The sequence below is a fragment of the Betta splendens genome, chromosome 14 (assembly GCF_900634795.4).
Source record: "Betta splendens chromosome 14, fBetSpl5.4, whole genome shotgun sequence".
NCBI lineage: Eukaryota > Metazoa > Chordata > Actinopteri > Anabantiformes > Osphronemidae > Betta > Betta splendens.
In genome coordinates this window covers 12,355,069-12,377,241 of record NC_040894.2, presented here as the reverse complement: position 1 = coordinate 12,377,241, position 22,173 = coordinate 12,355,069, and the positions used below count along the sequence as shown (strand labels likewise).

Below are 22,173 nucleotides of genomic sequence, written 5' to 3'. Positions count from 1 at the left end.
CTGCAGTGCCGCCGACGCCCCTCCAGACCGACAGGGGGCGCTGAACGGGAGGCGAGGCCGGATGAGCTTAGCGTCGGGTTTTTTTGTTCCCAGAGCTGCTCGGTGCGCTGTCCACTTCAGCACCACAAGCCGAGCGGAGGCAGCGGGGCTAGCTAGCGCCGAAGACACGGCTCAGCATCAGCACCAGCGCACGACGAGCCTCCCAGATACCGAAAATACTGACAAATACGCACTGATCACAACGAGAGACGCCGACGGCAACGAGGCGAAGCAAAGGTGAGAGTTTTGGAAGAAGCTCAAATAGGATCAAGTTAGTGCAGAGAGGGATAAAAACGGGCATTTCCTTCCAGCTTCATAAATACTGTATGGCCGCATAAAGGCGTTGTTTGCTCAGTATTTGGCTTTGTCTGTGCCCCACGGACCCATGCTATGTAGTATAGTAGGAACCCAGCGCTGCACGGAGGCAGTGTTTTCGCTGGGAGCCTCTCCTCGCTTTGCAGATGGTGGTTGTTTTATAACTGGTCCTCTTCCGCTGCTTCGCCGCGACCAGCTGTCGTCTCTTTATGTCCTCCGTGCGGTGGCCGTAGCTGGGACATTTAATACCAGCGTCCCGCTGGAGCATTGTTGTGGGTTTTTTTGTAGGAATTGCGGGGCGGGTTGTGTGGTCAAATCACCACCTCTCCGTGTTTATGCGCGGATTATAGCCCGGCGTCCAGCGCGGCACATGTTAATGTTAATATGAAGAGCCCAGGTTTTAAATATGATAATGGGAATTGTAAAGTAGGGCTGGGAAAATTAAAACGTTTTTGTTTGATAGCAGTGACTTGACAGATGGTTTAATTATCGCAGTGTGAGGAGTTAACTCCTCCATATTGATTGCGCGGCGTTTGGTTTTGCACCGTTCTGTCAGTCAGGTGAAGGTGTTTTAATATTTTACCTATTTTATTGTTGAAATTCATTCTTTCAAATTAGTCACGGAAGCAGTATTTTCCTGATTTAAAACCAAGCATTTAGTTTGTATCCCGTCACTTGCCGGGAGTCTGAGGTGTCAGGTCTCCTCAGCTGCCACGGTGTTAAAATGTTTAAAGAAATGTGTCAATACCTCCTTATGGGGGGAAAAAACAGGCTCAGGGCTACTGTTGGCTAATGCAGTGTGAATCCCTGATTTGTCTAAAAAATCAAAAGGCTTTAATGTAGATCTGTAATAATTAGTTGACTAACTGAATAATGAATTAATGGCTTAACTAATAATTAATTGTCATTTTCAGCTCAAATATTAAACATTTCTGGACTCGATTCTCTCAGAACTGAGGGTTAGATGCTATATTATATTCCTTTGTTGGAGTTGATACTAATTCTTCTGTAGCACAAGTTACCTAATATTTTACAAAGATAATTATGAATTTCTTAACTGACAACAAGGAATCCCATTACTTGTTTAAGCTGAGCTGTGATGCCTTCTGTGGTGTTGCTAGATTGTGTAACGCCCCAAGACATCATCTATCAAATGCCAAAACAAATGTGGTACTGTATAATGTTGTTTTTGAATATCACTTAAAATCGTGCTGCATTTTGTAACACACAGAAAATCTTCATGTGACCGTCTCTGACCTGTGACTCAGTGAATGTTATATTTTGACACATAATACTGACACCACAAATGAAGCAACTGGTCAGATAGTCTGTTTGAAAGGAAATTAATCAGCCACTCTTCTAATTATTAATTAGTTGCTTCAGTAGATAAAATTGTAACTTGTGTTGAATTATGGTGAACGGCACTATTTTCTGACAATCAAAAAATTCCTAATTTCTTTAGAGAGAAATCAGCAGATGAATCATCAGTGAAAATAATTTCTAGTCTCTGCGCCAGTTCATGATAAAACTGACAACCCATTATGCTCTTCGAAATTACACCACGACGCGCAGCTGTGTGACAAAACTCACAAATGCTTTTTTTGCCGCCCATGCCCACGCAGAAAATGTTTATTTGGCTTTGTTCTTACGAACGCCCCGTGAATCGGTAATGAGCGCTCAGTTCGCGACACGCTGCTCGCGGAAAAAGGAAACATCGGCGGGAGCCGCGTGAGTGACAGGACGGCGACGGCGCTGACCAAATACTCAGCTGCGCGAGACCCGGCGCCACTGTGCCTGAACCACAGCACCGAGCGGGCTTCCATTTTGTGTCACCGGGCTGCCGCGGGAGACACGGGCCAGGGTAAGAGGCTGACAGATGGATTAGCTTGTTCCAGGACGTGGTGTGAGACACGTGTCACTCTTCGCTCCATCTTCCTCTGCCGCCTGCCTCTTTGCACACAGCATCTGTCCCCCGCCTGCTCTGCGTTCACATTGTTCCTGGATGAGCGCATACCTCCACTCTTCCCGCTCCGCAGGAGCTCGGCGGTTCCTGCCGCTGTCCCTCCTCGCACGCTTTCCCGCGCTCTCCTCCCCTCGGGCCCGCGCCTCTGCTCCCGCTGTCCTACTTCCTCCTGCTTCCGCTCTTCTGAAGGGCAGATATATGTATGTGTTTAAAAAAACATACAAGCACAGCAGGTTGTTCCCGCCTAAAGAAACTCAGACTGAAATATCAGGGAAATCAGCTGAAGCATTATTTTGTGATTCTCCTTGAAACCACATTTGTGCTGCCAGGCTATGCTGCGTGCATCACTGCGGGAGGTAATTCCTCCATGTTTTATTTAAAAGTCTTGTCTGCGCGTGTCTCAGATCCATTTTGGGAGCGTTTCCAGCTAAGGAGTTAACTTTTTGACTGAGCAGGGAGGTTTGGTGTGTGTTGGACATTTTTAAATCTATCACGGAACCACGCGCCGGTGGGAAATGAAGCGCGCTCAACGTTTATTGCTCAGACATTTCGGGCTGATAAGACGCTGCGGTTTGTCATTTTAATAATAGTTTTTGTTCTGGCGGTTGTCGCAGCGCTGCGAGTCAAACTTTCAAATTGCTTTCGTGTCCGTCCGCCTTTCGCGTTGGCTCTAAATGCTCCACGCTCCTCCCCGTCCGACGCGCTGATGGAGGTTGACCCGGTCGACGCGACGGAGCCTGCTTCGCCCCGAGACCACCAGTAAATGCGCGAGCGGCCGCTGAGCGTCCACTGGTCTGGACGCAGATCGATGCGGCGGCTGCGCTGTATGCTGCGCTCTTTGCTGTTGTCTCCGCCACCAGTACCTGCTGCAGCCCACTCACACGTACAATGCAGCGCGGGCTTACCTGAGATTAATCACCCCCTCCCTCCCTCCCCCTCCCACGTTCCCCTCCTCCCACGCAGCGTTAAGGCCTGTGTCACAGCTCTCAGACTGACAAAAGAGCTCACAAAAGCACATCCATTTCAGTCCTCATTCTCTGAGTGCAGGTACGCACTCGCTCACTCACTTATGGAGGAGCCCGTGTGGTCACGTGACTACTTTGGCACGTCTCTGTAGAAGTATTCTGTTTAACTTGGGCGATGGGCCTTTTATTTTACCATAGTTTGAATCTGCAATTATGTAATGCAACTTTGGGTTCCAGGCCGTCCTCTCTCTGTGGCGTTAGGCATTTAGACAAGTCAGAAGATCAAGAGCATGTCTGCTTCATCTCCTGATCAAAGAAAGCTCATCCCCAGATTCATCCTCATCAAGAGGCAGAAAAATACAAGATAAAATGGAGATCAAGCACAAAATACTGAATTATTCAATCTACCTGTTTATATGCGTTTCTAATGAACTCTGTCTTCTATGCTTTGATATATGTTAATTGTTAAATAATGTTATTTATTCGTTTCCTCAGATCTCAGATCTGTCTTCTACCAGACAGACCTGTGCACTGTCAGACGTGATGCTTTGCATGTGTGCGTGTGGTAAAGCAGACGCCCAAAGCTGCGTCAGTGCTGCCGTGAGAGCCAGTCGCAGCCTTTTTGAGTCGGGGCCTGTTTGAAGCTGTCATCCAGTTGCTGCTCTAAGGCCACTGTTTGACTGCTCGTTAGCCGTGTTTGGGCTCTGTTTGGTGCGTGTGTGCGTGTGTGGTACTTTCCCTGAGGGATCCCCCTTCCTCTATCCCACTGACTTCAGAGCTGCTTTGAAGTTCCTTCTCAGAGGAGAGGTGAAGGGGAGGGGAGAGAGAGAGAGAGAGCGAGCGAGTAGGGAAGGATGGGAGACAAAGAGGGAGTGAGAGGAGTGGAAATGCTTCCTTTTTATTCCCGCTCCTCACTGCTTATTTTAGTTTTTCGATCCTCATAACTCGGGAGTGATGTCACTGCGTCCGCGGTGACAAACTGCAGCTGCTTCACAGAGGTCAAGCTAACAGGAGTCTAACCGTATGAGAACACGGGCGACGCCGGGACGGGGCCCTGTGACAAATGTGCAGCGTGTTTGTGTGGTCGTGTAGCCGCTCTTGGTCAGCTGATGAATAATGGAGGGGATCGGTGTTTGGTTTCATTAGGTGATGCAGGTGATCCTGGTGTAGTTTTCCAGAGTAGTGGGTGTGTGGGTGGGAGGGTGAGAAGAATGGAGAGAGGCACACAGAGAGCAGCTGCTGTGCCCAAACACACCCTCAACACAAACACACACACACACACACACACACACACACACACACACACACACACACACACACACACACACACACACACACACACACACACACACACACACACACACACACACAGGCAATACAGTTCAACCTATAGCGACCGTGTTAATTTAGCAGTTTGCAGTATGTTTTTTAATAGATAACATGAGTGCTATGCTGAAGTGACAGTGCGACATATAACTTTGCAGTAGATGCACGGTCTGCATTTTATATGAGGTCAGTAGAACAGAGCACTCAACTTTGCAGTATTGTAAAAAAAATCCAATTAACCTCAGATGCGCAAAAGCTGTGAATTGAATGACTGAACTGTGTTTAATTAGAAGGTTTGCTTCATCACACACACATCAGAAAACCTGCTACATCCTGGAGCGGTGACAGACATTGTAGGTAAAACCTCAAAAAAAAAAAAAAAAAAAAAGAGTGGGAGGAATGATCCTCTCAGCAGTCCATCCTGAGCTGTCATAATCCTGAGTGGGTTAGGAGGTGGAGAGGATCCGTAGATGACGGCTCGAGGAGCTGCTCTCACATGAGGAAATGAGCCGCAGCCTCAGTAATGGATTATTTGGTCAATTACCAAGCTCTCCCCTTGTCGCCCGTGTCAACCGTAATCCCCCGCCGTCCCCCTGGGGAACGCTTTCATTACGGGAGCCCTAGTGGCATTCACTCGGATTACATCAAGTTTTTCTGAATAAACAGCACTTTAATTGCTCAGGATGTCAGTGCTGTGTGGAATGAGTGGCGCTGCGTCGCCACCTGAGTAATGTCATCAGCGCCGCATGTGTGTCACAATCCCATTCATTTACCCCAGAGAGATAAAAAGGCCAAGGACGCCGGGAAATAAAAGCAGGAAAAGGTGATGCTGCGGGCAGAAAACCGGGCTCGGAAGATAAACGCAGGCTCTGACCTTTTCTATCTGTTCTCTCGCTGAGCATCCTGGGAATTCCTACGGGCCCTTCCTGCTGCCGTCGCTTTCTCCTGCTGCTTTTTGGGCCGGCGCTAAAATAATAGCGCGTTCTCTCGGGTGCGGACCGGCCCGGCTGGTTTCACTCCCGCCTTGTGTGTTCCGATCCGCTCATCAGCTCATCAGCTCGCTCCTCCCTGTCACAGAGCCGTACAGCTGTTGTGTGGGAATCAATCACGCTCCCGCTCTGTGATTATGTAAAACAGTGCGAGTGTGCGTGGCGGCTGACAAATGTCTCTCTCCGGATCGGTTTACGCTCGGTGTTCATCCAACCGATGCCGCCGCAGTCAGGCTTATAAATAAATGGCTGCTGCCAGTCATAAATAACCTGGTTAATAAAAAGCCCAGTCACAGCTGCTTTTTCAACCATGTCACTTTTACTTCGCGCCGTTATTGCTCTACTTACCTGGATTTCTGGCCACTTGACGCCACCTGGAGAGGGACTCGGGAGCAATGTATGTGTCCAAAACAGGTTAGTTACAACTAAAAACAACATGTAGGAAGCACCTCTAGCTAACATACAGCTGATATAGGCAGAGAAAACGCATGGACACATGCATATATCTATGGGAAGTCTTCCTCTACTGAGAGTGAGTACACTGGTAATGGACATGGATAGCAGCTGGTGAATTATTTAAAAGGTCCATCGGACAAAGTCGGCCAGACACGGCCCCAGACAATGAATTTAAACCTGATATGTGAGGAAAGGAAGATCAGCGGTTGCAGACCCCATCGGGCCCTATCTGCTGCTCTGCAGACCCTCTCATGTGGAAATCAACCAGTCTGCTGTTATTGAGGATAAGCAGTTCAGTCAGGCCTGTGTGTTTGGCTGCATGTGGCATTCTCAGTATAATAAAGAGGCAGATATGAATATTTAGTTCATCATGATTAAATCCTTTGCTCCCCAGACTCCTTCAGCAGCAGAAAAGCTGAACGTACTGATTTTAAATGCTGGTTGTTTTAAGGCAGTGAGGTCAGACACGCTTTGTGAAGTAACGCGTCAGCGCCGTTAATACAATGATGCAACGACTGTCACCTCCTTCAGCTTCTCCAAAACTCTGTCGTCACTTTGATCGAGCCCCCAAAAGCAATTACTTTGACTGATTGGATCCACTCTGCTGAATGAGAAACTGCTGCCAACACCGACATGATTCACTGTAGTACATCATCGCAGTGTTGCCACTGTATAAACAAGATTTGGTTTAGCACTTAATATTATTTTACTGGGTGAGATATAAAAAGCATCCGATCATTGCTTCATTTGTCCCCTGTCAGTATTTGCTTCATTGCTATAATACATAATTGTGCCTTTTAGGAAACAGCTAGATTGGTATCGCACACTCGCAGCAGAACCCGAGTCGCTGTTCAGACTCCCAGCAGCTGTTTTATGACTCTATACTGTAAGTTTCATTTTGATTTCTGGTGCCTCTGCATCCACCTGTATAAAGACAATGGCAGTAATTGTGTGGCCTCATCTCAGTTTTGAAACTTGAGTGGATGAAAATGAGTGGATGAAAACAATGGCACATCATCAACCCATTTATTTTGAAGCCATTGTTGTTAATATGTTGACATTGAAGTGAAACAATTGCATTTTTGTATCCAAATCAATGTTTTTTCCTCTTCCAGTTACTATTTTCAGCTTTTCTTGCAGGATCCTAACAACATATTGTTCATTTGACATTTTTTGGTGTAAACTATGGTCTTTAGCAGCAGCATCAACAATTTTTGTGGCACTTTTCTAACTCATAACACATTTACACTCTGTAGAAGCCGCTTTATGAAGATTTCAGTTAATAAGCTGTTCAAATGTCTGCAATCAGCAGGATTTGTGCTTCAAACCAAAGGGAAATGATCCATTCTCCAGTGTGTTTTGCTAACAGGCTGATGACTTCCAGCGTTAGCATTAGCGGAGATTTCTGCACATACCTACAAATATTAGACTCCAGAGAGATCGATGTGACAATTGCGGTCATAATGCGCCAATCGGCGATAGACGATAAAGCTAAGAGGCAACAGTTCAATTAAAGATGATGATGGAAAAAAACAGGCGGACGCTGAAACAAAGCTGTTCTCGGAGCCGATCAAGGCCAAACACCGGCGGCGTTCTGCAATAGTTCACCTAGCAGAGAGTCGGGGAACATTTATGGGCCTCAGTTGCCAATTTCTTTTTGGGAAAAGGTTGGTGTACATTGGTCCCTGAGGACCTTTGCTGTTACAGTTGTGTTGTCGGGAGTGAGAAGACGCTGAGGTCCTGCCATTCTCCGAGGCAGCTGTGCTGGTCTTGTTGCGTTGGAGGGGATTCAGGAGACAGCGTTTTCTCCTCTTGTATTGGACCTCGGGCATTTTGCACTGACATTACTGCTATTTATCACAGCGACCCACTTATTATAAATAATCTGATAAAAGGGATGCACTGAAACCCAAGGCTCCTACAGTAGTATCCATAAAAGGGCTTTTTTTGCTGCTCGACAGACTCTGGCCTCCTCCACAGCAACAAGAAAGCAGTGATGCCTCGATTCCCACATAACAGCTGTTGTTGTTCTTCTGCACATCGAACTCTCAATCCTGTGTCCCTCAACCCCATCGATAAACAGCAGTGTGTAGGGCAGATCTTTTGCAGGGTTTAAAGGGGTCAGCTGTCAGGGGAAATTTCATGGCCATTGCCTTTTCCATTAAGGAGGAACAGGAGAATCCAGCTCCCCAGGGCATGCAGGTAGAAGTTGTGGTGCGTAAAGCTTTTTTTTAAAAAATACCCATGTCATGAATCGGGGAAGCACATGAGGCCATTTATTCAGCGGCAACAAATGTGATTGCCGGCAGCGAGCGGGAAGTGTTAGAGATGGACAGGACCGGAGCGAGTGTGTGTTGGAAGAAATGGACCCATGATTGCGTTATTTCTGGGATAAGTGTCTCGGAATCGGATTTCCATTCATCCCGCAGCCTGTCCTGCATCGCTGCGGCCGTGGTCTCCAATAGCTGGCGTTAATTTGGAGGAATAGCGAGGCTGGTTCGCTGGGACTAATGAGAACACGTGGCCAGTTGCCGAGTCGCTTAGCAGCCAGTCCAAAGTTAGCAGCGCTTCTAAAAATCCTTAATTATCTAAAAACTATCTTGTTTATTGAATCCATCCAAAAAAAAAATAACAGTTTCTGCAAAGGGTGATGGGTTAGACTGTTTCTTAGCTGAGAGATGTTGCCAGGCAACATTTCCAAGAAGTTTCTGCTGTCAGCCAAGAAGTAGTCTGGCATTCACTCCCCCATAAATGGGAAAGTATTGCACTTTTAATGCTGTATTGAATATATCCTGTTAGTCAGCTTTAAAGTGCTGGTTGGTGGATGTTACTGTTTCTCTTCCTGGAGCCGGTCTACGGCAACTGACTGCAGCCTGTCAGCCCAAATCCACAATAATAAGGTGGCACACATTGATTTAAGTGATCGCTCTGGCCGCGGTGAAGGTGTTAAACCTGCAGCCTCCAAACTCTGCCATGCGCCGTCTGAGGCAACGAATCAGTCGAATCCTGGAAATCTTTTTGACAGCCTCGTTAGAGCGCGCGCTGATGAAACAAGCAGCCGTTTGCTTGTCAGCCCCCCCCCCCCCTTTCTAGAAATGCACAATAATTTAGTGAAAATGTGTACTTCATGGCAGAAGAGTGTAGCGGGGGGAAGGCCCGCGTGGAGATGAGAGGAACCGCAGTGAGTTCGCTCCAGAGTCAGAGCAAATGATCAGAGCGAACCCCCTGTCATGCTGGATTGGAAACGCAGCCCCGGGAGACGAGTGGGGAGTGGGAGAATGGTTTGGATTTAAAAAAAGGAAAAAAAAAAACACCCTACTTGGGTTTTTTTTAGCAATTAGAGTCATGGCTCCAACAACATTAAACAGAATAAATGAAAAGTTATAACATTATAATTGAATTAAATTGAATAAATGTATGATCCTACAAAAAGTTGCAAATAATTTAACCAAAATCCTCCTGTTTCTGTGTGGATAAAGATTCAGTAGTGCCATGACAACTGGACTCACTGTAGCTCGCGTTAAGTGGGAGTGTTGGGTCTGAGGCAGACTGTTAAAGTAGGAGAGCTCAGATTCATCCTCCAGGGTGGATCCACTTCTTCTCCTTAGTTTCACAAAATAAAATGGAACAGGTTGCTCCTGCTGGATGTGCAGCGCTGTCTTAGTGTAGGATTCACTGCAGTAGAACATGGACTGTGGTACGTCTGCTGTGTTCTGGTGTTTGGTCCCTGCTTTGATGTATTTGTGTATTTGGGTCTGGAACTGTGTCCCGCTGCTGGATCTGGATCTCGCCCGGTTAAAAGCCCAATTACAGTAGCAGTGGCTGTGGAGCCACCGGCTGCATCCTAATCTCTTACACACACGTGTTGTCACACCTGAACCAGTCTGTTGGGCTCCGCTGCTAGAGAGACTTTGCCTTGAATGTCATTCAGCTTCTGCCTCAGATAGAATATATTTCCACATGGACAAATTAACTGCTGAGGATCAAGGCGCCCAGGTTCCACACCTCAACGTCCTGATCTCTGTACTTTTCCACAATATCCAAATCCTAGTGGCCTTGATGCTAATAGTATGTTTAATATTCCAGCTGGAAGGTTGTACATTTAAAGCCAGCGAGTGGCGTCTGAGAAGTCATGATGCAAATTTGAGAGCAGGAGAGACTAAGGCTCAGCAGGGACTTAAGCCACGGAGCTGGGCAGGAAACAGATGGCTGTGGTGGGGAGGGTGGGGGCAGGAGGCTCACACATGGAAGCAGGGCCTGGACGGAGGATATTAGAGCCAGCCTGGACATGCCCTGCCTCCCAGGGGAATAATAAGCCCATCATGGCCGCTGCCCATATGGGAGCCACCGAAGCTATGTGAAACTGGGGGGGGGGGGTGTATTGTAAGTGATTAGCCATTATGTTCTGCTCCTGTGTTGGTGTTATCCAGAGGGCAAAGGAGGAGAATCAGACCGCTGAGTCTCGTCTAGAGGCTGGTGTAAAAGCAATGATGGAGCCTCGTGTCTGTTGATGCTGTTCTACCCTGGCCTTTAGCCTCCACCCTGCCTGAAATGGCTCCCTAACAAAGGTCCGGCGCGCTGTGCGTAGCCGCCGCTGCGTCTGTATCGACTGCATCGGTCTTAGTGACATTTCTTGTATTCATCACCTCCGGTGCCACTGGGGGCGGCGTCTAACCTTTGAGGCGCCGAGGAGGAGCCGGCAGCAGCCGATTTGCGTGACCTTTGCAAGTGCTTTTAAATATATATAAGACGTCGTCACTGAAGGGACCCACGACTGCTTTCACATTCGCGTCCGTGTATGAATGCACACACTGTTGTTTGCAGCGAGGCTGGGGATTAGAGCAGGATGCCTCCTCTGAAAGGTGCCTTAATCCTGCTCCCAGTTCACAGATTAGAAGCCTCTGCTGTTTTTATGTATAATTTGACTCCGTATCATCTCCCTCCTGTGGCACGTAAACACATTTCAACACTGATTATCCCACAAACTTCGCTGCAGGCCCCGCGAGCTGTTCGAGGCATCACAGAACTCATGTACTGTGTGCACGCATGCATGGCTGAGGACGCGCAGGCAACACTCCGGAAAGAGCAGAAGTGACCGATCTCACCTTGAATTTGAGGCGAGCTGGTAAAAATCAATTTTAGTAAACTTTAAGCCCGGGGGGGTCGATGGGCTCTGAGAGGCGGCGTTGTTCACGAGGAGCCGATGACAGATGCCCGTCATCGCTGCCACAGACGTCCTTGTCTGCGTTTCTTATGTTATTATGGGGGTGGGCTGTCTAAGCCCCTCTCGATCAATCTGATCAACATCTCCCTTCTCCCTCAGCTTGTCTGCACTTTCTATTTTAAACTTTTAGCGGGAGTCATTACCGAGAAATCCTGTCAAAACAGGGCTTTTGGCAGGTTGACCTTGATTCAGTTAACGCTCTCTGTCCCCCAGCGTTAGGTAATCACTGTGTGTCTCCCTGATATGAGGAGAATGCTTCCTTATCGTGACAGACAGAGGACCTGTGGGTGTTTGCGTGGAGCGCAGGGAGGTGGAGAGGAGGACGCCAGCCAGGTCCCCGAAATATTGGGAGAAAATGACAAAGCCTTCCCTAATCACTCTCCTGCGGTGCTGCATCAAACCGCGTTCCTGATCTGTCAGCACTTCGCCGGCTGCAGTCCCAGCGGACGCACGTCGCCTATCGCGCGCTGTTCCCCATCTCTGCAGCACAGAGGCGTGTGTGCGCGCTACGAATGTACGGTAGCAACCAGCAGCTACTGTACAGGCTGCGTCCTGTTTACCCGCGTTTGTCCAACCCACAGGCAGAGCTCCAGCTATTCACACTGATTTTAACATACTGGGACCACAGGTGCCGCGAAAGCATTTTACCAACACCATCAATCATTTGAGAGGCTCACGTTGCAGAACCTTTTTTAAATAGTGACATTTTTCGCCCCGTGTTGTTTCGTCACCTGGGGATTGAAGAAGCCTCCGCTGTTTGCCAGCATCCTAAAAGCACCGCTGTCCAAATTAATTGGAAATGGGATGCCGGGGTTGCCTTGGCGACGATCTGAGGAACTCACCTGAGCTGCTTCTGCGTCATTTCATTGTGTCTGCATGGGACACGAAGAGATACATCATGTGCAGTTAAGGAGCTAAAAGTTGCAAACAAGCCTTTTTACTGTAGGTACTGTAGACAAAGGGGAACATTAGAGCTCCACTCATCCATTGTGCTGATCAGCCAGCTCTGCCTAATGAATCATATACAGTAGCTCCCCTCCTAATTAGCTTATTGTTGCAGTGGTCGCCGTCACGGCTGCTCGTCATCTCGCCGCTCGTCGCAGGCTTTTTTCTGTCTAATTACGAGGAAACGCAAGTTCAGCTCGTTAGCCACCGGCACCGCTTCCGTTTTTCTATAGGAGCCGGTCCAGATGTTCCACTGATGTTGCGGCCTGAACCTCGGCTCGCTGAGCATCCTGCGCGCCACTACCGCACGTTGCCTCACCCACTGCTCTACTCCGTGTGCGTCGTGTAAACGGCCTCCATCAATGCGGTTACAGCATCAAGCAACGAGTCGCGTCCTCTGAGGCGAGTCAGAAAAGACGCTACATCTCAGTGAATTGGAGTTAATTAGTCAGATGATTTCAACTGCTGTTTGTTCGCAACCACCAAGGAACTATCTTTCATTTTCACTCCTTTGTCTTTGCAGCCACCGAGCGATACCACACAGTATTGTATTGTTCAGGATTCTACCCAGTAGAGGCCAATGGGCTTTCTGATCCTCTGCATGAGCCTAACCTACATAGCTGCAGGCCTCTATTCTATGCTCTGTTTTATAACATGAGATTTGGGGAAGACAGACCCCTGATTTGCATGCAGGCACGTGGCTGCAGAGCTCTGGGCTGGGAGCCGTGAATGCCGTGACTAAGAGGACAGGCCAGAAGCTCATGTCTCTTAGGAAGTCTGACTCACAGCAGAACAGAGCAGCAGCAGGAGCAGCAGCAGCAGCCATCAGGGCATCGGTGTGTGCCTGTAATGAAATGAACGGCATTACAATAATTGCTGGATAGCAGAATTAAATCCATCTCAATATCTGATGTGAAGGTGGGATTACGCTTGCTAGATGCATTGTTATTATTAGAAATGAGATTATTTTAAAATCTAAAGATCCTACATCCTCTCCCTTTAATAGATCCTGCTTTTAAGCACCAGGATTGTTTCTGGCCTCAGGCAAAGGCTTTTTAAGGCAACCTAAGAACATTTTTTTTTTCAACAATCCAAAAACCCATAAACATCATTATCAGCATCCATTTTTCTCCTTTCTCTGACTGAAGCTGAGAAACCTCTACTGTACGTGAGACACGTTTATGCTTATGAATAAGTCTATAGGTCATGTCTGAAAGGACAATGTCACAACAGTGTGCTTATTCTGATAAACTTGCACATTCATCATTGCTATAACAATATGCAACCCTGAGTAAGGCTAATAATGATTCCTTTAGGGCTCACAAATACAGTACCACTTCCTGCCTGCTTTGATAACGAAGCAGGATCTACTAGAAACAAAGATTGCACTGAAATATTTCTAGGACTGGACTTAATGCACAATGTACCCGCCTGGAAATGGCAACTACTGTAAATTGCATCTGTTATTGTATAATATCATTTTTCCTATTTGTGTAGCCGGGAAGACAGAAAACTGGATATTATTAAACCTTGTAAACATGTCACAGGGCCAAGATACCATCTAATTAGTGGGTGCAGGAGGCAGCAGTACATATTGTATGGACATGACACATAAGGCTGTAGCTATAAATAAGAATGGGCTGTCTTAGTCAGTGCCAGATTTAATAAGGACTAAAATGCATTGTTGGCTCTGCTCCATTCCGAGTCGTATGTTACTCTCCAGCAGCAGAAGCAAGTATTCCATTCTTGGATGTGTCTCTTGTCAGCGGGGAGCATGAAGGTAGAACAGAGACCCTGATCTCAATGCTTTGTCTCTGTTTAAAAGCTTCAGTAATGAATGAGTATGGATTTACCCTCAGCCATAGAAAAACCTTAGGAATGACCAGGATCCTGATTTATAACCATGGCAACAGTGCAGCACCGTGGGTAGCAACCTCCTTTATCCAGGCTGTAACGTCAACAACCACTGGATGGCTTTTGAACAGACATCTATGGTGCTGAGAGGGCTCCCTGGATGGATGAAATCTAAAAGACTGTCCCGGATTAAATCTAATACCTGTGGACATCAGACACTGAGTTTTGTTACTTAGATCCAGCTGCTATGGTGTTTTTAATGGCAGTGGCTGCAAACAAGCAGCAAATCGCCTCCTTTTGTTTCAATAATGGGATGGCAATCATTTAAATGATAGAATTGCTTCGCTTGTGTACTTGGCAGACCACTCGAAACCAAATGATATGTTAGAATCAAGGGAACAAAAGCAGTCATACAGGACCATTAAGTGGACGAGCGGCTGCCTGAACATTTCACCGTGTCAGTAAATGCAGTGGTAATTGCTGCGAGCGTTCGCCATCGTTTATGGAGGATCCCATTTTACTACAGTCTGAGGAACCTGTGTGTAAGAAGTGTTTAATCTAAACAGGCATGATTGAAAATAAAATAGCTTTGAGAGTCTATAAAGCACCTTTTACAACCCAGCTGTAAGACGTGAAAGCGCCTGCTTTTCACAGCAACGCAGAAGCACCACCAATAAACACAGCTGGGGTCTTTTTTAGCATCGTCTGTCCTTGATTTGGTGTGAGTTTGTGGGGGATCGCTACTTTGGGCTTGTACAGTAACTTCAATAAAGCAGAAAATAAAATGACATGATGTCAAATAGCTGGTTGGGAGCAAACCATAACCACTAATAATCATTTGGTAGCTAAGATGCTGAGTCTGCAGTGTGATTAACCTGGCGTGTGCTCATTACCCATCATGCTGTGGGCTTTTGGGATGTCAGCTACTGCAATTCTGGAAAAATGTATGTATGAAAGCAAATTGCAGGTCACAGATATGTGATCAGTGACATAGATGCACCAAGCAATTCAACGTTTTATTCCAGAGAGAGATGCAAACATTTCCAAATGTTGCTCTTGTGGTCGTCCCACTGTCATTGAGGAGGTCGTTATGAGCAATGAAAGCGGCTGCTGCTCTGGAATACATGTGTGCGCGTCTTAGGCGAACAAACACACGCTGCCCACTGACAGGCATGGCTTGGTATCAGGGAGCCGATCGCACCCTGCTCCAGAGTGCTGTGTCAATTAAAGCAGCAGCTCAGGCTGCAGGAAAAGAGGACATCCTCATTTCTGTCCTGCAGCGGGCTGGAGATTGGCTCCACGTCGCTTCAGGCACAGACTCCATTCAGCCTCTTCTCTTCCCGACTAGCTCCATCACCCATATGCAGCAGCCTGGTGGCAGAGACAAAGGGTTCGTCCGTATGAATGCCCTCAAAGCCCAAAACAGAGATAAAGTGAGATACTTCACTAACAGCAAAGTGTTTACAGAGTCACTGATACACATTTGATTTCAGGCTCTTTGCCCCTTGAAGTTTGAAAACCCTCTTCTCTGAAAGCGTCTGTGCTCACACACCAACGCCAGCGACTTCTCTGTGACCCTCTCTGCTTCTGCTCTTTAAATCGCACCGAGCCGAGGAACCCACAAGCGCTCCAGCGTGCTCGGCTCTTCTACAAACTCATTTTGGACTTTCTCCCGGTCCGTCTAGCCAGTCGTTCATCTGGATCGCTATTTATACGGGATGATGAAAACGTCATGGAAATGCTAATGGCTGAGTGCTTCTTGCTGATGGGTTTCGTGAAGTCATGAGTTCAGCCATCGAGGAATCAGGTCAGTTCAGAGGACGGAGGGAAATGTGTGAAATTTAGCCCACAGACCTCACATGTCTGCTGGACATCCATGCAGCGTGATGGGTTTGGACAGACAGCACATGGTGAAGTTCAGACAAAATCAATCTCATCTCCAGCTATGGATAAAAGAAATAACTTCTCAAATTCCAGTGTCCAGCACTGCAGGAAGTCGGAAGTAGTTTAATAGTTTTTATGGCTTTTGTTTATGCAGTTTTTGTATCATTGATTTCCTCTCTCTTAAATTACGTTTCCCTTCTAAAATCCAGGGTCACATGTTGCCACAGTACATTACAAAGTCTGGAAAGTGGTTTTGATAAACCGTATGCGGCTTCAGTCATACATTCACAGACACACCGTGGCTGCATCAGGGTTGTACAGTATCTGCTGAGTAAGCGAAGACACAAACAGTAATAGAAGCTGATTCATTAATGCGCTTTCTGCACACTACCATGAAATTATATATCAGAGAAAAGCATTATTTTTTGTTCTTTCATGCATTTATGGTCAGATCCTTCTTCACACGACCCTGAGGCTGCACCAGTGTTATTAGCTTAAGGTCTTGTTTTGGCCGCCAAATACAGTAACTAGAGATAATTATTAATAACAACCTGACAGCTCGTTATTTAATGTGTGGTTATGTTTACTTGTTAATATAATGAAACATGTTTTTTGTGAGAATTAAAATTCTTACTAAAGACATTCTTTATGTTTCAGTATCACCCAGTTACAAGGACACTCAGTTTTAAGGAGTTCTTAACTGACTATCAGAAGAGACGAGCCTGTTATTTGCCATAAAACGTTCCGCATTGCAATATCAAGGAATAATTATTTTAATTTGACTGCACTCCTCAGATCATACTATGTCCCACTGAGGAGGTCAGAGCGATGATTAGAGATGATTCAGTGATCCTACGTGACCGGTTTGACTTCGTGAGCCCGTCCTCAGAACTCAGCCCTGTGTTTGCGCTGAGGAGGACGTGTTGACTCAGGCGCGCTCCCCTGCCAGTGACCCCTCTAATCACATCAGAAGCAGTCCTGTGTTAATCATTTCCCCCCGGAGACACCGCGCACGGCCAACGCACTGGAGTTAATGAGTTTTTAGCAGTTTGAACGTAGTTGCGCCATGAGACGACAGGAGCGGGTCTGAGTCTGGTGAGGAGTTGAGGGGAGATGAAGCTCATGCGATCCCCGAGGAGCCTCATTCAAAGCGCTGCTCCGGCGTGGAGCTCGTCAGCCCACAGACGTCGGTGCCGGGGTGTCACCTTGTAGACAGCGTGTCTGTCTTCCTCCTCTGCTGAAAGCGGGACAGGGGTGGTTTATTTCCGGCGCCCGCTGTCTCCGAGGTTGCCAAGGACGTTTCACCACCGAGGGCCACAAATGTTCTGACGCACTTTTTAGTTCAGCGTGTGTGGATGGCAGACGTGTGTTATCAGCCCAGCTTGAAACCCCTCTGTGGAGTTTGTAAATGCTGTCAATTCATCAAATCAGAGCAGCAATTTGGTAAAAAATGTGCCTATTGAAGACCATCACTCTTACATAGTTAGTCTGGTTTCATTGTGACGTGTTAAATTGTCCCAGCTTTAGTAAACAGCTGTGAACAGGAAATTAAATTCCCCCCAAAATGTTGATCCCTTATTTAAATTTCAAACAAGGCCCTACTTTCTTCTGCTTCCTTTCTATTACTATTCATCAGACCTCTGCTGCTCATTTCGTATGCACCTTCCATCCAAGTGTGATTAAAAAAAAAAAAAAAAAGTTGAGGTTGCTTGTTTCCCAGCAGCCAACAGCAATCCAACGTGCCTGGAATGAAGACGGCTGACCTTGGGAGAGCTGAATGCATCCGCCCGGTGCCAAAGAGCAAAAACAAAACAAAACACAGGCTTCCGGCCAAAAGTGCAGATTGTTTTGCAAAAAAGGGATGGAAAGTGATGGAAAGCAATAGATAAAAAGAAAAGAGAAAAGTGGAACTGCGCGCGTAGAATATATGCAGAGATCGATCCAGAATGCTGTGTTTTTATGGAATTTTGAGCAGCAGCCACCCAGAAGGTTTTTATAGCCTCTCCCTGCCAGCCTCAGTTAAGGTCAGGCCCCCTGTTACTGCCACTCTGCAATTACGGCAGGGGCGCAGACACCGCGGAGCGAGATCCAATCACTGGAGCCTTTGTGCACCACACACAGTGACCGAGCCTGCTACAGTATGTGGGAGTGACAGAGGCTCCGAGAGGGTCGAGCCTCGGCGGAGAAATAGCCTCAAGCGGCGCGGAGACGCTCAACAGGTGAAATGGGATCCACGTAAACAAGCTCAGGGTTTGAAAGATGCTGCAGCTCTTTAATTCTATGTTCACAGTCACAACACCATTAACCACTCGATAGGTTTAACTCAGGAATGTGAATAAGATGAAGACGATGTAGCAGCGTGGGTCTAAACGGATCCCTGCAGTGCAGCTGCATGGCTGCAGAGCTTAAGAGACTTTTTAATATGGTTATTGATGTTCTGTCAGAGTTATTGATGATACACTGTTCAGTGCCGGCTGGATTTTCCTGCTACAGTTGAGTGCAGACTGTAGTGAAGCCCCACTGATGAAACACTCATTTAAATTCATTTATGGTTATTAAGAATTGAACTAATGGCGCGCTGAATCGACAGACTTATGTTTGCTTTGAGTCAAGACTGGTCCTGATGGTGAAATTAGACAGAGACACCATTGAAGTGGCTTTTACTTTTTATCTGTAGTAAAGTGAGCCTCCAAAAATCAAATTTAGCTAAACACCTCACGGTCTGTGGTTCTTTCCACACGCATCAGCTTGGCTTGTGGATCTTACCAGTTGGAGACACTAATTCTCCAGCTGGACGGCGTTGAACTGAACAAACACATGCTTCACGTGTGTCATGCTTCATGCTCTGAGCCTGTTGATGCTGCACTCTGTCACGTTTTGCTCTCATTGATATGCCAACATTTCTCCATCAGCCAATGGAGCCCTTTCTGTCGTCAGTACTTAGTCTTCGTGACCTTTCAGTTACTGTAGAGTGAGGCAGATGCAGCTAGCCTCTATTTGTACCAATGGTAACACACTGAAGCTGGCACCGAGGAAAGAATCTACACAGTCTGTGCCAGAATGCTTTGATCCAGTGGCATGGCTCATTTTTAAATGGATCATGTCATTTCAAAATAGAAAAACTTTGACCTGATTTCTGTCTTTATTTCTCCTACTGAGCCTAATTAGCTGAGGAAATGTCATAGTAACGGTCGTCTATACAGTACAAGCAGCATATAGAAGCTACATACATGTTAAATAACATGAATGTCATTTACTATGATAATGACATATTTACATAAAACGCCTCATGCAAATCACTGTAATCACACTGTGGCTTAAGTCCAGACGGCCTCTCCCTAATGTCTCATTAGCCTAATGCAACATCAAATTGCTAATGAGACTTTTCCAGTGTGCAGCCACAGAGAATGATCTTCTTATTAATGAAGGGTGCGATTCCAGCTGCTGGATGCTGCGGACGAGCCGGCCCTTCGCGGGCCGCGGCACCAGCGGCCGTGCAATTGAGGGAGCGTGACAAGTGCGCAGAGAATGAGGAAGACCGTGCACATTATGACGCTCACGAGCGGCTGCAGCATCCCGGCGCGCTGACATCATACACGTCAGACAGCGGGAAGCCCCGTCTCTGCCCCAGCCACGAGCCAATGGCCGCCTCATGAATAACGCCGCATGCGTCGGAGCCTATTATCTCCGCCATGCGAAGTAAGTGACGGTAAAACATCTTCACTCGCCATAATGACACATTCCAAATAGAGTTTGTTGGGCCGTGACAGCCTTCCGCGCCTTCGCAGTGTAACAAAGCAGGCCGGTGCCAGCGTTAATACAGTGGCTGCAGATAACCTTGAGTCCCTGCAGAGGACTCGCACACAATCGGCCGCGTGCTCCGCTCCTCTTATCGGTTCCCTGCCACATCTGCTTTTATGCGCCCATCTTTCCATCTCACAATTAAAGCATGTCGCTCTTTTAAGGTTCTCGATCGCGCTTTCAGCGGAACTAAAGGCATGACTATGGAATGACGCATTAGTGTAATGAGATGGCTGGGTAGTTCCAGACCGCCGCTTGGCCTGCAGCTTCAGACGCCCCGCATCTGGCACTGATGGAAATCTCCCGTGCCTGGTCGTTTGTAATGGGGACTGTCAGATGATATCTTTATGTCATTCTAACATGTTACAGATGGATTTCAAGCAGCTTCGTGCTTTCAAATGAATAAAAATGAGCCCAAACCTTAAGCGATAATGAAATTTACCATGCCGTTAATTTATTATTGGAAATTATAAATTCGACATACCCCAAATTTGATTCTAAGGTATTGATTCAACAGAATTGCAATTCGTGGCAGTTTTTAAATGATTTCCATCCATAAATCACCCCCTGAACTTTCCTTCTCAGCTCATACGACGGCTCTTTGTGACTCCCCCTCTACCTGCGTGTCTTTGGAAAGCCTTTGTAGTATATTTATGTATCATATCATATATTATTATATAGGTAGTGAACAATCTGTTCGGGTCAGGTTAAGATGCAGTGACTGTTCCTCAACCCTTGCAGTTTCGCAGGGTCGTTGTCTGGGGAACATCTGGGATAGACTCCAGGAAACAGACATTTACATTTACTTTTAGCAGTAAAATTGATCATTGCTTATGAGAGAAGTACATAGAGTAGATGGGTTCGTGTGTTTGCTTAAACTGAGTTCACAGAGTCTGTGTTCACAGAATCTGTTGTTTAACAATAGTTATCTGAGTTATTCAAAATGTCACGCCGACCTGGGAAAGGAACGGAGAGGTTGAAGCTGGGCCAGAGGAATCTGGGAGCTGGACAGATAACACGGCCCAGCGCCAGGACCTTCCAAGTAGCCTTATTTGGACATGTGGAAAGACTCTAGGTGGTGGTTATAAGGAGGGCCTTCACAGGCTGGGGTTTTTCAGAGCGCTTCGCAGAGGGTCCGCTGGTAGCACACAGCGGACCTTTTCCGACCTCTCGGTTCTCTCTGCAGAGGAACAAGCAGGTGAATTCGGTCTCTGCCTCTCTTGTTATTACTCTTTTGTAATCATTATATGATTGTTTTAATTTGTCATGTATAAAAGTTGAGTTCTTGTGAAATCTCTGTCGTGGAAATACACGACAGAAAATGGCGTCACGACAAAGGCAAGAAAGCCGGGTCTGAAGCCGACAGGTGCCCGACTGCACCCAGCCCGAGACGACTCGTCACTGGTGGCCACAGGTGAGATGCGTTTAAAGCTCTTACATGACGATTCTCTGTGTTGGGGGCAGTGTGGGCAAATGTCGGTTACATTAGAAGATTCTAAATTCTGATTCGGCTATTTCTAGAAAACAATCTGTGTGGGAATAAGCAGAGAGAGGCAGTGGAGAATTTGCTTGTATAATTTGCTGTATATAAATATAACTAACCAACTGCTTATTTGTGTGCTGTACTTTGTTTTTATTGTGGGGAAATAGAAAATGACATGGCCTATTGACCTCTAAATGTTGACTTACATGTTAGCTCTTTGACAGACGACGTTGGGAGATTCTAAATCAAGGGCTTATATAGTCTGTATGTGGCTAAAATAAATTTAAGGCTGTGTAAGTACGGTAACTGACGTTGGAAGTGCAGGCCCAAGAAAAAGAACCCAAATTGGCAACATATACTAAACACCTTTTTGTAAGTTGGACACTCTCTACTTACCATTTTATAGTTCGGGACAGAAGAATATTTATTCAAGTGGTTCTTAAATTAAGGTGAGGATTAGTAACAGCGTCAGATTACGGTGCGGCCTCAGTGCTCAGTTTAGTGAACCGAAAAGCCGACTTTTACTCACCAAATTAGACCAAATTTATATATATATATATATATACATATATATATATATATGCTTATGTATTTAAGGCACTGTAGGTTTATGTGCGTATGAGGAGACCTACATTAAGCTTGGGACTGATCAATCCAAGTGTAGATTTTCTCATGAGTTGTGAGGCCTGAGAAACATAGGGAAATCAGTAAAAGCGCTTTCTGTGATATGCGTATGAAGTGTGCTGGCAATAGTGTATGAAGTTTAATCAAGTGTGTATTTGTGTATTTGTGTATATACGTATGTAAAGTTAAACGGCGTAATAGTTGCTTGTTGCTGAGTTAAATTTGAAGTAGGCTGGGTTGGCAGCGGCTCCTCTACTCCTCCGGTGCAGAAGGAGTGTGTGTGTGTGTGTGAGGGAGAGAGGAAA

The 22,173-nt window shown here is 46.6% G+C and overlaps 1 protein-coding gene across 2 annotated transcripts in view; it reads left to right on the top strand.

The window, feature by feature from the left end:
- The first annotated feature begins 93 nt into the window (after positions 1-93).
- Positions 94-22,173, top strand: part of srrm3 (serine/arginine repetitive matrix 3) — a 60,618-nt gene continuing 38,538 nt past the window's right edge. For both annotated transcript variants that reach the window (XM_029172818.3, XM_029172817.3), the window contains exon 1: positions 94-276. The gene's annotated coding sequence lies outside the window, so the exon portion shown is untranslated. The remainder of the gene's footprint in view (positions 277-22,173) is intronic.